At 43.7% G+C, this 13,235-nt stretch overlaps 1 pseudogene; it reads right to left on the bottom strand.

The window, feature by feature from the left end:
- Positions 1 to 254: 254 nt before the first annotated feature.
- On the bottom strand, positions 255 to 9,978 carry LOC130868016 (leukocyte immunoglobulin-like receptor subfamily B member 3; annotated as a pseudogene).
- Between the last annotated feature and the right edge of the window lie 3,257 nt (positions 9,979 to 13,235).

Raw genomic sequence — 13,235 nt, forward strand, 5'->3', positions numbered from 1 at the left:
TCATGATATCAAGACCACGACACATTTCCTTCCATGGGCCTACCAGTGTCACACCTTCCTCTGCACCCAACACTCACACCTTCCTCTGCACCCAACACTCACACCTTCTTCTGCATGCAAAACACATTTGCTCCCTGGACATTCTTTCACAGCAGTTCCTCAGCACAATAACTGTATTTTTACAGAAAACCTGGATCATTAGATTTATTTCACATGGTGTGTATCCATGAGATATTTACTTCTTTTTCTTCTGGTTACATCCGAACTGCACATTGGCTTTGTCTCTGGCTGCCCCAAGCCTCAAAGACCAGAATCCCAAGGACTATGAGAATCATGACAGCAAATCCCATCCTGATGAGATTCTCCACTGTGTGATCCCGTTTCTCTGAGGCTGTGGTTGTAGAGAAAGAAGTTACAGAGTTTAATGATGGTCAAAATTACCTCAAGAAAACTAAATGATTCCAAGATAACTAAATGTCCCCATGATGACTGAATGTCCACCAAGGACCCCTACAATCCCCAGACAAAACTTGGCCCCTATGTTTTCAGTGCTTTGAGTTTGAATATCTTTATTCAACTGTCTTTGGTTTGGGCATGTTCTAGGAGGAACTGACAGTTTTCAATGATCTTGTGAAGAGAAGAAGACTATGCTGTAGGCATATGATCTGAGGGTCTTTTCTGTGTTCTGATTCATTATTTAATGTAAATACCCATCATTACCATCCTATAAACTAATAAAGTTCTGGAATGAATCTGTTTTTCTCTGCATAGCTAGGTTCCCTCTCTTATTCTTATTATTTTCTTTAGCTCCACCTTGAAACACCAGTGAAAACTGAAAATTCAGGGTAGAATACATTAACAGACATCGTTCCTGAGTCACTGTCCTGAGCAGCCACAGGACCATTCTGAGTGTGGTGTCTCTGGTGAACTCAGCAGAAGTTGTCTGGAAACACATCTTCAGTTTGTAATGATTTTCTAAGTGTGTGTTTTTGGTGAATTTTTTTCTATTCTCATACTTTGATGCTCCCATCTCTCCTTTGATCTGAATATTCCCCTGATCTCTTCTGAGTACTCATGGACCATGTTGGGGGTGGGTGAGGAGAAACTTGTTTATAGTTTCAGTGATGAGATATAGTTTCAGCTAAAGTTGAGAACTTGTGTCTTGTTACTAAACTTTTCCAGATGTTCCTTCTCAAATCAGACCAAGAAATTTCTCTATGCCCAGTTCATGTAGAAACAAATCCTTCTGATGTATATTGGTCACCATCTGTTTTTTTCATATATTATTTAAATAATGCAGGACCAAGGTGTAGAGAAGAGTCATGTAGAGTTTCTTGCAGTCCTGTCTTTCTAAAGGTGGTGGTGGTGGTGGTGGTGGTGGTGGTGGTGGTGGTGGTGGTGGTGGTGTGTGTGTGTACCATGAGAGTGCATGATAATTCATGGGCTTTCACATAATAGTTTCCTCCATGGCATGGCTATCTCACACTAAGCAAAGTTCCCAAAACTGATACACCTAATCTTAACTTTTGTCATTTTATTTTTTTCCCCTAGGTTTCTTTTCTTTTTTTTTTAATTAAATTTCTTTTATTAAAAATTTCCGCCTACTCCCTGCCACCCTTTTCCCTCCCCCTCCCCCCACTCCCCACACCCCACTCCCCTCACCGTCCCTCTCCCTTCCAAAGAACAGTCAGGGTTCCCAGCCCTGTGGGAAGTCCAAGGTCCTCCCCCGTCCATCCAGGTCTAGGAAGGTGAACATCCAAACCTGCTAGGCTCCCACAAAGCCAGTACATGCAGTAGGGTCAAAACTCAGTGCCATTGTCCTTGGCTTCTCAGCAGCCCTCATTGTCCACCATATTCAGAGAGTCCGGTTTTATCCCATGCTTATTCAGTCCCAGTCCAGCTGGCCTTGGTGAGCTCCCAATAGGTTAGCCCCACCGTCTCAGTGGGTGGGTACCCCCCTCAAGGTCTTGACTTCCTTGCTCATGTTCTCCCTCCTTCTGCTCTTCATTGGGGCCTTGGGATCTCAGTCCATTGCTCCAATGTGGGCCTCTGTCTCTATCTCCATCCATTGCCAGATGAAGGTTGTATGGTGATATGCAAGATATTCATTAGTATGGTTATAGAATCGGGTCATTTCAGGTTCTCTCTCCTCAGCTGCCCAAGGACCTAGTTGGGTACATCTCTCTGGATCCCTGGGAACACTTCTAGAGTCAAGGCTCTTGCCAACCCTAAAATGGCTCCCTTAATTAAGAAATAGATTTCCCTGCTCCCATATCCATCCTTCCATTATCCCAACCATCCCATTCCCCCAAGCTCTCCCCATTCTCCCCTTCTCATTTTTCTCTCCCCGTCTCCCCTTCCCCCATCCCACCCCACTCCCCAGTTCCCAATTTTTGCCCAGTAATCTTGTCTACTTCCAATAACCAGGAGGATAACTGTATGTTTTCCTTTGGGTTCACCTTCTTATTTAGCTTCTCTAGGATCGCGAATTATAGGCTCAATGTCCTATATTTAGGGCTAAAAACCAATTATGAGTGAGTACATCCCATATTCATCTTTTTGGATTTGGGTTACCTCACTCAGGATAGTGTTTTCTATTTCCATCCATTTGCATGCAAAATTCAAGAAGTCATTGTTTTTTACCGCTGAGTAGTACTCTAATGTGTATATATTCCACACTTTCTTCATCCATTCTTCCGTGGAAGGGCATCTAGGTTGTTTCCAGGTTCTGGCTATTACAAATAATGCTACAACATATGGGCACAGGAGGCCACTTCCTACATATAACCCCAGCAGCACAGACATTAAGGGCAATATTGAATAAATGGAACCTCCTGAAACTGAGAAGCTTCTGTAAAGCAAAGGACACTGTCACTAAGACAAAAAGGCAGCCTACTGACTGGGAGAAGATCTTCACCAACCCCACAACAGACAAAGGTCTGATCTCCAAAATATATAAAGAACTCAAGAAACTAGACTTTAAAAGGATAATTAACCCAATTAAAAAATGGGGCACTGAACTGAACAGAGAATTCTCAACAGAAGAAGTTCAAATGGCCAAAAGACACTTAAGGTCAGGCTCAACCTCCTTAGCGATCAGGGAAATTCAAACCAAAACAACTTGGAGATACCATCTTACACCTGTCAGAATGGCTAAAATCAAAAACACCAACGATAGCCTTTGCTGGAGAGGATGTGGAGTAAGGGGTACACTCATCCATTGCTGGTGGGAATGCAAACTTGTACAACCACTATGGAAAGCAGTGTGGCGGTTTCTCAGGAAATTTGGTTTCAACCTACCCCAGGACCCAGCAATACCACTCTTGGGAATATACCCAAGAGATGCCCTATCATACTACAAAAGTATTTGTTCAACTGTGTTCATAGCAGCATTATTTGTCATTTTAAAAATAGTAGTTATTGAGGCAAACAACAGGACAGACTATAACATAAAGAAAGAATGGTGCAGGTCTCTCATCACTTTAGGAGACCCACAAGTCTGTGGTGGGAGTTCCTGCAGTTCCTATCCCCAAAACTTCTCTTGTTCAGATGAGCACACTAAGGGCAGGAAGCAGACATTCTTAGCTGCCAGATCACCAAAAAAGGTGAACTCATATAGTCTCATTTTCTCTATTTCCCCTTGAAGTGAAATGTCAAAACAATTTATTTTTATTGAGACTGCTGGATTTTAATTTGCTTAATGTGATCACTGTTATGTTCAGATTCTCCTAAAGAATTCTGTCTTGAAGGATTGAGCTATCTGTGGATATGAACCTGTTTTGAATAGAAGGAGAGTATAGCAGGGTTTGTACTTATTATAGCAAGGCTACCTCCTCCCCTGGAGACACTGTGGGCCATGGATGCTCATCAAGTATGGGTCTCTGAATACTGGTAAGCGGAGGGTGATGAGCAAAAGTTGTCACTGAGGACTTGTTTCTGTTTAGAGGCATATATACATCTGTGGCCTCTCCAAGATGCTCTTTCAGACTTCTTGAAATCTTCTCAGTTTCATTAGCAGGATTCATAGTGAGCATTCCATATTGGCCTCCACCATCATGAGGGTGAATATTCATCTTACTGACCCTCTGTAGCATTTACAACCTCAACCAAGTCAATTATTTCTGTACATGGAGGTTGCTGAGATACCCCTTTAGCTCATAAGGATCTGGATCACCTCACCTGGGACCATGACTTCCACAATGGTACTGTCACATAATAACAGATACAGAGATGAGTTGAGGTATCCATACATGTGTAGGAACCCCTGAGAGTAGAGGTCACAGAATGCACTGGAGAATACTAGAGCTATGCCCCATGAGCTAGAGGGAAGGAGTCTGAATTCTCTGCCATGGCTCTGTGCCTCACTATTGCCCATGTCACTTCCACTGTGGGACGGATCCTCAGAGAACCAGGTTACGGAGGATTATTTTGTCAGAAGTCACAGCCATGGCCAGCACTGAAAGAAACTTCAAGGTCTGGGCCACATTCTCTCTTTTTCTCATCACTTCTTAAAATTTATTTTATATACCAACCAATTTCCTCTGCTCCTCTCCTCCTGTGACCTCCCCCACACTCCCTTCTGTTCTGTTCTCACAACCTCTTCCACCGCTCCTCCATCTCCATTCAGATGGGGTAAGGTCTTCCATGGAAATGCACAAAAAATGACATATCAAGTTAAGGAAGGACCAAGTTCCTCCCCTCTGCATCAAGGATGAGCAAGGCATCTCACCATAGGAAATAGTTTCCAAAGAGCCAAGTCATGCAGTACGTTTAGCAGCAGCCCAAAGAGCGGAGAATTTGTCAGTATTTCCAGAAGCAGGTGTATCAAGTCCACAACTAGCTATTGTCCATCTGAACCCCACATTACAACAGGAATTTTACCTACTGTTCTGGGGCCTGACTCCATATAGCTGAGAAGTGTAATCTCATGACCTTTGTGGCAGGATGGGGAGGTGAGTGTCTGGGTCCCTGTTTCTGTTCTCCTACTCATGTACCTGACCCTAATCACCTCTCCCTGGATGCCACCTTTTGTCTAAACCCTGGGATTCAGACGCCTCTGTTGGGATCTCTGTTTGCCTCCCACACTCACCAGCTGAAGTGACAGAGAAATGAGGACTTTTCTGAGATAAGAACTGGCAGGTTACCTGGGGATGGAGCATTCTCACTGCATGGAGGTGCCTGATACTCACCAGCTTTTGGCACAGGCCTTAGGGGTGGCAGGCTGGAGGCTTTAATGGGTCCTAGGAAAAAGAATAAGAGGGGGTGAGTTTTAGATGCTAACCCAGGAACCTGCCTCTGCTCATTCTTCTATATCTGTCCTGTAACTTACTCAAGATCCCCACATTGTCTACTACAATTCTAGATTGCAATAGAGCAAGTCATGGACATTACTTGAGGGGCCCCTGATGGCATCCGCATCTCTGTCAGGGAAGGTGTCTTCTTACTAACTCTTCCCATTGTCCCCTTAATATCGCCTCTCAAGGGCTCTCCTAGGGTTTAGATAGGAAGCCACCCTGAGGAGTCAGGGTCACCTCACCTGAGACAGTGATCTCCACAGGGGCACTGGCATACGACAACAGGTAGAGAGATGGCTCTTGAGATGCATAGCACCTGTAGGTGCCTGAGATTGAAGAGTTCACAGCCCTCATAAATAATTCTGCTTGGAACCCCCAAATTAGCAACTTTGGTTTCAGTCGCTGTGGTTGGTGTGCTGCTCCCTCTTTGGACAGAATGAAAGTGTCCACCATGTATGGCAACTGTCAGATTAGGCTCACATTGTTTCCTGAGTGTACTGTGGAGTTAGGTTTCGCTGAGAGGGAAGGAATGACAGGAAGCTGTCCTAAAGAGAAGAGGGACGATGAGAGGCTGCCTTCAATGTTCTGAGCTGAATCCTTACCTGAATCTGCCCTGATCACAGGGTCTCTGTATCTTTTTTCTGACCAAACCCCTCTTCTGCTCCTTTGTCTTTGTTTCTGTCCCCAAATGAAGTTCCTGTCCATCTTCCCAGCATCACCTCCTTAACTCCCCCATGAGAGCTCATGCAGGGGTTTGGTATCTGAGGGAATCTATTCCTCACCCGAGATCAGGATGTCCAGGGGGTCACTGGAGGCTGATCACTTAGAGGTTGTGTGCACTGTAGCATCTGTATTGGCCTCCAGTGGAGCTGCTCACAGAGCCCAGTGTGAAGTTGTCCAAGGAGAGGCTAGCCTGGGTCCTCACCCCATAGTGCTGGATGAAGTCAGTTCCCCCCACCTTGTATAGAGCAAATCTGTCATAGTTGATGTCAGACCAACACTTCAGGGTGAGGTTCTTTCCAGGGTCCTTGATGAGTCAGTAGGCAGGGCTTCCTGGCCAGGCCTAGAGGGAAGGGGACAGACTAGTGGTTGAGTACCTGGTTTATGTCAAACATTTGACTCCTCCCAGTATCCAGCACATGTCACTGCTCTCCCCAGGGGTGGGGCTCTGGCTCAGTCATCAGGCTCTTCTTTTTCCTCTCTCTACATGCAACTACCCAGTGGGACAGGTGCATGGCAAAGAGCTTAGGATCTCAATAAATTATTAGTCAGTGATGGTGTTGACTCACCTGAGATGTGTATTTCCAGGAGGTTGATGTAGATGGGTCATCTGCCTATGTGTTACTTTCATTGGTTAATAAAGAAACTGCCTTGGCTTTTGATAGGACAGCAGCTTAGATAGGCGGAGTAGACAGAACAGAATGCTGGGAGAAAGAAGGCAGTGAGGCAGACACTATAGTTCTCCTCTCCAAGATGGACGCATGCCGCGGACTGACTCTCTTGGAGATCGAAGACCGAGGGAGAACAGGGGTGAAGGCTTAGGAGAACCCAGGATTCGGCGAATGACAGACAGACACAACTCTAATGAGATTTGAATCTGCTGCAACTTTACTAAAATTTAAGCATCACTTTTAAGAGATTACAGAAGGAAGTTGGCAGACATAAAAGTTTCCATAGAAAAATGATTACAAACAATTGATTATTCTCAGCAAGTCTTGTGGTCAGGGCCAGGTGGGCAGAGCTTTTCTCTGAAATTCGTCTCACACCACTAACTACCTGTGCTTTCTCATGGCCCTAAATCATATCTGCTCTCGAGGTAACCAAGGTAACCCAAACACCATTCTTCAGGATTCCACCCCCAGGGTTTGTTCCAATATTGAATGACTGACTTCATGTTATCAAGAATAGCCTGCCTTTCTTTCCTATCTAAAATGCACCAGGGGTTTCTCATTCTGGCTAGCCTCTCCATAAATGGTAACTCATGCCATTCCATACATTTTCCTTCATAATTTACCCATATTCTACCAAATCTCCTATCATGGGCTCTTTCTGTTCTAGGGTATCTATAAATTCCCCTAGAGAGCGAGCTGGAATTTTAATCATAACATTAATGGCCTGAATCAAAGGAGGGAACTAACGCATCAGTTCCTCCATATTCAAGGAGCCGTTGGAAATGCTTCCTGGTTCCTTAAACAGATTAAGTTTTTGTCAAGAGAAAAATAGAACAGAAGCAGAGTCAATGCAAGAAACCATCGCCAGGAACAAAGTGAACGAGATCGTTGAGGCTGATCAGGCACCTCAACTCGAGCAGACTGCCAGGGAACCACCGGGGGCCAAGCTCCGGGAAGCACGAGCCCCTCATTTTGAGACGGCCACCACCTGAGAGGCATTTTGTCACACAGGCGGGACAGCCATGGATGTGGCAGACGCAGGTTAAGATCCTTCCCGTTAAGTCACCACCTTGTGGTGCTACACAGATTATTAGAAATGGGTTAATCAAGATGTGAGAATTAGCCAGTAAGAGGCTAGAGCTAATGGGTCAAGCAGTGTTTAAATGAATACAGTTTGTGTGTTATTATTTTGGGTGTAAAACTAGCCGTGCGGGAGCTGGGTGAGCAAACGCAGGCCTGCTCGCCTCATCACTACAGGGGGGTCACTGGGTACTGACCACACCTGTAGGGTATACTCGTAGTAACCATAACATCTGAATGTCCCTCTGTAGTCTGGTGTTACATGATTTATAGAGAACAAGGCTTGGTACTGCTTAATATGATGTATGTACTGTGAATTCAAGGAGCTGAGGAACTTCTGATCTTCCTTAGTGAGAATGAACTTTTTATATGCCCACAATGAAGTACAACAGAGCGTCATGTTCCCTCCTGACGTAACCACAGGTTTGGGATGGGCTGACAGGATGGGTTTACTGTTGTAGATTCCTAGGATAGAAGGAGTCAAACGTTATGTGGGCTCACACAGCCATCATATTCTCCAGGGCTAGGCTGTGGGAGGGAAGTACTCTAGAGAGCAAGCCTGGGGTCAAGACCCTGATTGTCCCCTCACCTGTCACCACCAGCTCCAGGGTGTCACTGCGCTCTAACCAGCCAGCTGAGCTGTAACAGTAGCAATGATATTGCCCCACATGTTGGTGGGTCACAGAAGGGATGGAAAAATTGGCTTTGGTTCTCTGGCTTCTCTGCGATCTTTGTGTCCCAGGGACTTTTGCTTCCTTCTTTATGCAGAACATGTATTTCTGCTTCCTGGGTCCCCTGACACACAGCACTTCCCTAAGCAATCACTGATCCTGGCTCAGCCTTAATGGTGGGTTTGTGGAGGGTGCCTGCAAGGAATTAGGAGAGAAGAAGGCGAGTTTGTCCAAAAGTGGCACAGGGAAAGTCCTGGACCTCCTGGCTTTACTATCATACTCTGCCTTGGATTCTGTATCTTGTGTCCCCTGTTTCCCTTGCTCTATGTCAATGGGTTCAAGAGCCCTGACTTCTCAATACACCACACACCAAGACCTCTTTGTACACCTGTATCATTCCAACATCATCCTAGGGGAAGCCTGGGATTCCTCCCCTGAGAACAGGAGCTCCAGGAGGTCACTAGGCTCTGACCACACCAGTGGCTGTGCTTGTTAAAGCTGTAGTATCTAAATGTCCACCATTGGCTGGAAGTTACAGGGCCCACAGAGAACAGAGCCTGGAACTGTCTAATAGAGTTTTTATACTGTGAGTCTGATGTTCAGGAGAGCTTCTTTGGTACTTCCTTCGTCAGAACAAACCTGTCATATCGCTGCTCTGAGAAATACTGGAGGGTGACTTTCCCTCCATCAATCACCAAAGGGCTGGGCAGGGCTGACAGCCTGGGTTTCCTATAGACTCCTAGGAGAGCAAGTGGAATCAGTTAAATGTCCTCAAGGGCTCATTGTCTTACATAGTGTTGGAGGGAATTCTTTTGAACAGATCCACTTCTTTACAGTCAAGCCCAAGGCTGTGAACCCTGTGTGTCCTCTCACTTGTAACCACCAGTTCCAGGAAGTCACTGTGTCCTGACCATCCATCACGTATCTGATACTGACAGCTATATCTCCCTGCTTGTGATATTCTATGTTTGAGATGGTGAATACAGCCTTGTCCATAGAATTCTGTGGAATCTCTGTGTGCCTTAAATGTTGATTTCCATCTTTATACAGACTGGCTCCTGTGGTTTCCTCACACAAGAAGGTCCTCAGAGACTACAGAGTCTGGCTGTATTCTGAGGATAGGTTTAGGGAGAATCCCTGCAAGAAAATGAACAGTTATGATCCAGGAGAGCCATCCTTAGATTGTACGCCTCAACCCCAATCCTGCAGCTGTTCCCAGGTTTAGCACATGTTTCATTTTTAAGCCTCACACCCCATCATGGCTTCAGGAATGATGGGAAGTGCAGGTCAGGACATTTGCATACACTTACCTGCCAGAACTAGGGTCCCAAGGTCCAGAGTCAGCCTGGAAGAGAGTTCCCTTTGAGAGGTTTGTCCCTGAATCTTGAGCAGGTCCTCCTCTCTGCAGGACCTCCTGACACCCTGGGCTTTCCTGATGGGCCAATGCTGAGCTGTGGGGCAGCAACAATTCTCGACCACAGTATCCCCTCCCCATCTCCACATCTCACCCACACAGAGCAGGGCTGTGAAGGTGAAGGTCATGGCATCTCCTCCTGGAAGCTGCTACTGTGTTCATGGGCAGAGGTTCAGAGACTTCCTGGAGGGAAAGGAAACACATGGTGTGGCCTCTGGAGGCAGGCATTCTGCATGACACAATTGTACTGACACAGCCCCATAGGAAGGGAAATTGCCCTCTCCAGGCACTGGGCTCTGACTTTCCCAAGGCTGTGACTAGGTCAGGTAGTAGACTCTGCAATCAGTTCTTTGATGGATGAGGTTTCCATAATCCTGTCAGTGTCTGCTTCATTCTGTTCTCATCTTTATTCCTTTGTCAGTTCCACCTGGATGGAACTGTATGAATATTATACATAAGAAATACATGTATGAAGCCTACTTGATCATAATGGATAATTTTTCTAATGTGTTCTTGGATACGGTTTGCCAGTATTTTATTGAGTATTTTTGCGTCGATGTTCATGAGTGAGATTGGCCTGTAGTTCTCTTTCTTGGTTGGGTCTTTGTGTGGTTTTGGTATCAGAGTAACTGCAGCTTCATAAAAGGAATTTGGCAATGGCTTCTCTGTTTCTATATTGTGAAATACATTAAGAAGTATAGGTATTAGGTCTTCTTGGAAGTTCTGGTAGAATTCTGCATTGAAGCCGTCTGGACCTGGGCTTTTTTTGGTGGGGAGGCTTTTTATAACAACTTCTAATTCTTCGCGACTAACAGGTCTATTTAGATTGTTCACCTGGTCCTGGTTTAACTTTGGTATATGGTACTTATCTAAAAAAGTGTCCATTTCTTTTACATTTTCCAATTTTGTGGCATACAGGTTTTTGTAGTAAGATCTAATGATTCTCTGAATTTCCTCTGTGTCTGTGGTTATGTCTCCCTTTTCGTTTCTGATTTTGTTAATTTGCGTATTCTCTCTCCGCCGTTTGATTAGTTTGGATAGGGGTTTATCAATCTTATTGATTTTCTCCAAGAACCAGCTTTTTGTTTCATTGATTCTTTGGATTGTTTTCTGTGTTTATATTTTGTTGATTTCAGACCTCAATTTGATTATTTCCAGTCTTCTACTTCTCCTAGGTGAGTCTGCTTCTTTTTTTTCTAAAGCTTTCAGGTGGGCTATTAAGTCTCCAATGTGTGCTTTCTCCGTTTTCTTTAAGTGGGCACTTAATGCTATGAACTTTCCTCTTAGCACTGCTTTCATAGTGTCCCATAGGTTTGAGTATGTTGAGTCTTCGTTTTCATTGAATTCAAGAAAGACTTTAATTTCTTTCTTTATTTCTTCCTTGATCCAGGTGTGGTTCAGTAGTTGACTGTCCAGTTTCCATGAGTTCATAGACTTTCTGGGGTTACAGATATTTTTTTGTAACTGTGTAAATTTGCTTTGTTACCGAGTATGTGGTCTATTTTTGAGAAGGTTCCATGAGCTGCAGAGAAGAAGGTATATTCTTTCTTATTTGAGTGGAATGTTCTATAGATGTCTGTTAAGTCCATTTGATTCATTACCTCCCTTAATCCTCTTATTTCTCTGTTAGGTTTCTGTCTGATTGACCTGTCCATTGGTGAGAGAGGAGTGTTGAAATCTCCTACTATTAGTGTGTGTGGTTTGATGACTGCCTTGAGTTTTAGTAATGTTTCTTTTACATAAGTGGGTGCTTTTATATTAGGGGCATATATATTCAGGATTGAGACTTCATCCTGGTGAATTGTTCCTGTTATGAGTAAAAAATGTCCCTCTCCATCTCTTTTGATTGATTTTAGTTTGAAGTCAACTTTCTTAGAAATTAGTATGGCCACACCTGCTTGTTTCTTAGGTCCGTTTGCTTGATAAACCTTTTCCCAGCCCTTTACTCTGAGTAGATGTCTGTCTTTGTGGTTGAGGTGTGTTTCTTATAAGCAGAAGAATGTTGGATCCTGTTTTCGTATCCAATCTCTTAGCCTGTGCCTCTTTATAGGTGAGTTGAGTCCATTGATATTAAGTGATATTAATGACCAGTGGTTGTTAACTCCGGTCATTTTTCCTTTCTTTCTTTCTTTCTTTCTTTCTTTCTTTCTTTCTTTCTTTCTTTCTTTCTTTCTGTAGTAGAGTTTGTGTGTTTCCCTTCTTCAAGTTGTGCTGGTGAAGGGTCATTAGATATCTGAGTTATTGTGGGCATTGTTGGACTCCTTGGTTTGTGATTTTCCTTCTATTACTTTCTGTAAGGCTGGATTTGTGGCTACGTATTATTTAAATTTGTTTTTATCCTGGAAAATTTTGTTTTCTCCATTTATAGTGAACGAAAACTTGGCTGGGTATAGTAGTCTGGGCTTGCATCCATGGTCTTTTAGTTTCTGCAGTACATCTATCCAGGACCTTCTGGCTTTCATGGTTTCCATAGAGAAATCAGGTGTAAGTCTGATAGGTTTACCTTTATAGGTAACTTGACCTTTTTCCTTTGCAGCTCTTAATATTCTTTCTTTATTCTGTATGTTTTGTGTTTTGATTATTATATGACGAGGAGATGTTTTTTTTTTTTTTTGATCCGGTCGATTCGGTGTTCTGTATGCTTCTTGGACCTTCAAAGGAATATCTTTCTTAAGGTTGGGGAAGTTTTCTTCTATAATTTTATTAAATATATTTTCTGGACCATTGAGCTGTACTTCTCCTTCTTCTATCCCTATTATTCTTAGGTTTGGTCTTTTTATTGTGTCCCAGATTTCCTGAATGTTTTGTGTTGAGAATTTGTTGGTTATGCTGTTTTCTTTGATGAGAGTGTTTATTTTCTCTATGGTATCTTCAGTGTCTGAGATTCTTTCTTCTATCTCTTGTAATCTGTTGGTGGTACTTGTCTCTGTAGTTCCTGTTCGTTTATCCAAATTTTCCATGTCCATCCTTCCCTCGGTTTGTGTTTTCTTTATTACTTCCACTTCATTCTTCAAGTCTTGAACCGTTTCCCTTACCTGTTTGATTACTTTTTCTTGTTTCTCTTGGTTTTCTTGGGTATCTTTGAGAGATTTATTCATTTCCTCTACCTTTTTGTTTGTAATCTCTAATTGATTATGGCAGTTTTTCACCTCCTGTTTAAGGTCCTCTATTATTTTCATATAATTCACTTTTGAGTCGAATTCTTCTAACTCTTCTGGATTAGGGTGTACACTTCTTATTTCAGGATTCCTGGATTCTGGTGATGTCACGTTGCCTTTCAAGTTGTTGGGGGAATTCTTGCATTGGCGCCTGCCCATCTCTTCCTTCAAATGGAGCCAGGAGATTCCTGGTGTCTTGGACCAGTCTTTGCTGTGACTAACTCTCT

This window comes from Chionomys nivalis, chromosome 2, assembly GCF_950005125.1.
Source record: "Chionomys nivalis chromosome 2, mChiNiv1.1, whole genome shotgun sequence".
Lineage (NCBI taxonomy): Eukaryota > Metazoa > Chordata > Mammalia > Rodentia > Cricetidae > Chionomys > Chionomys nivalis.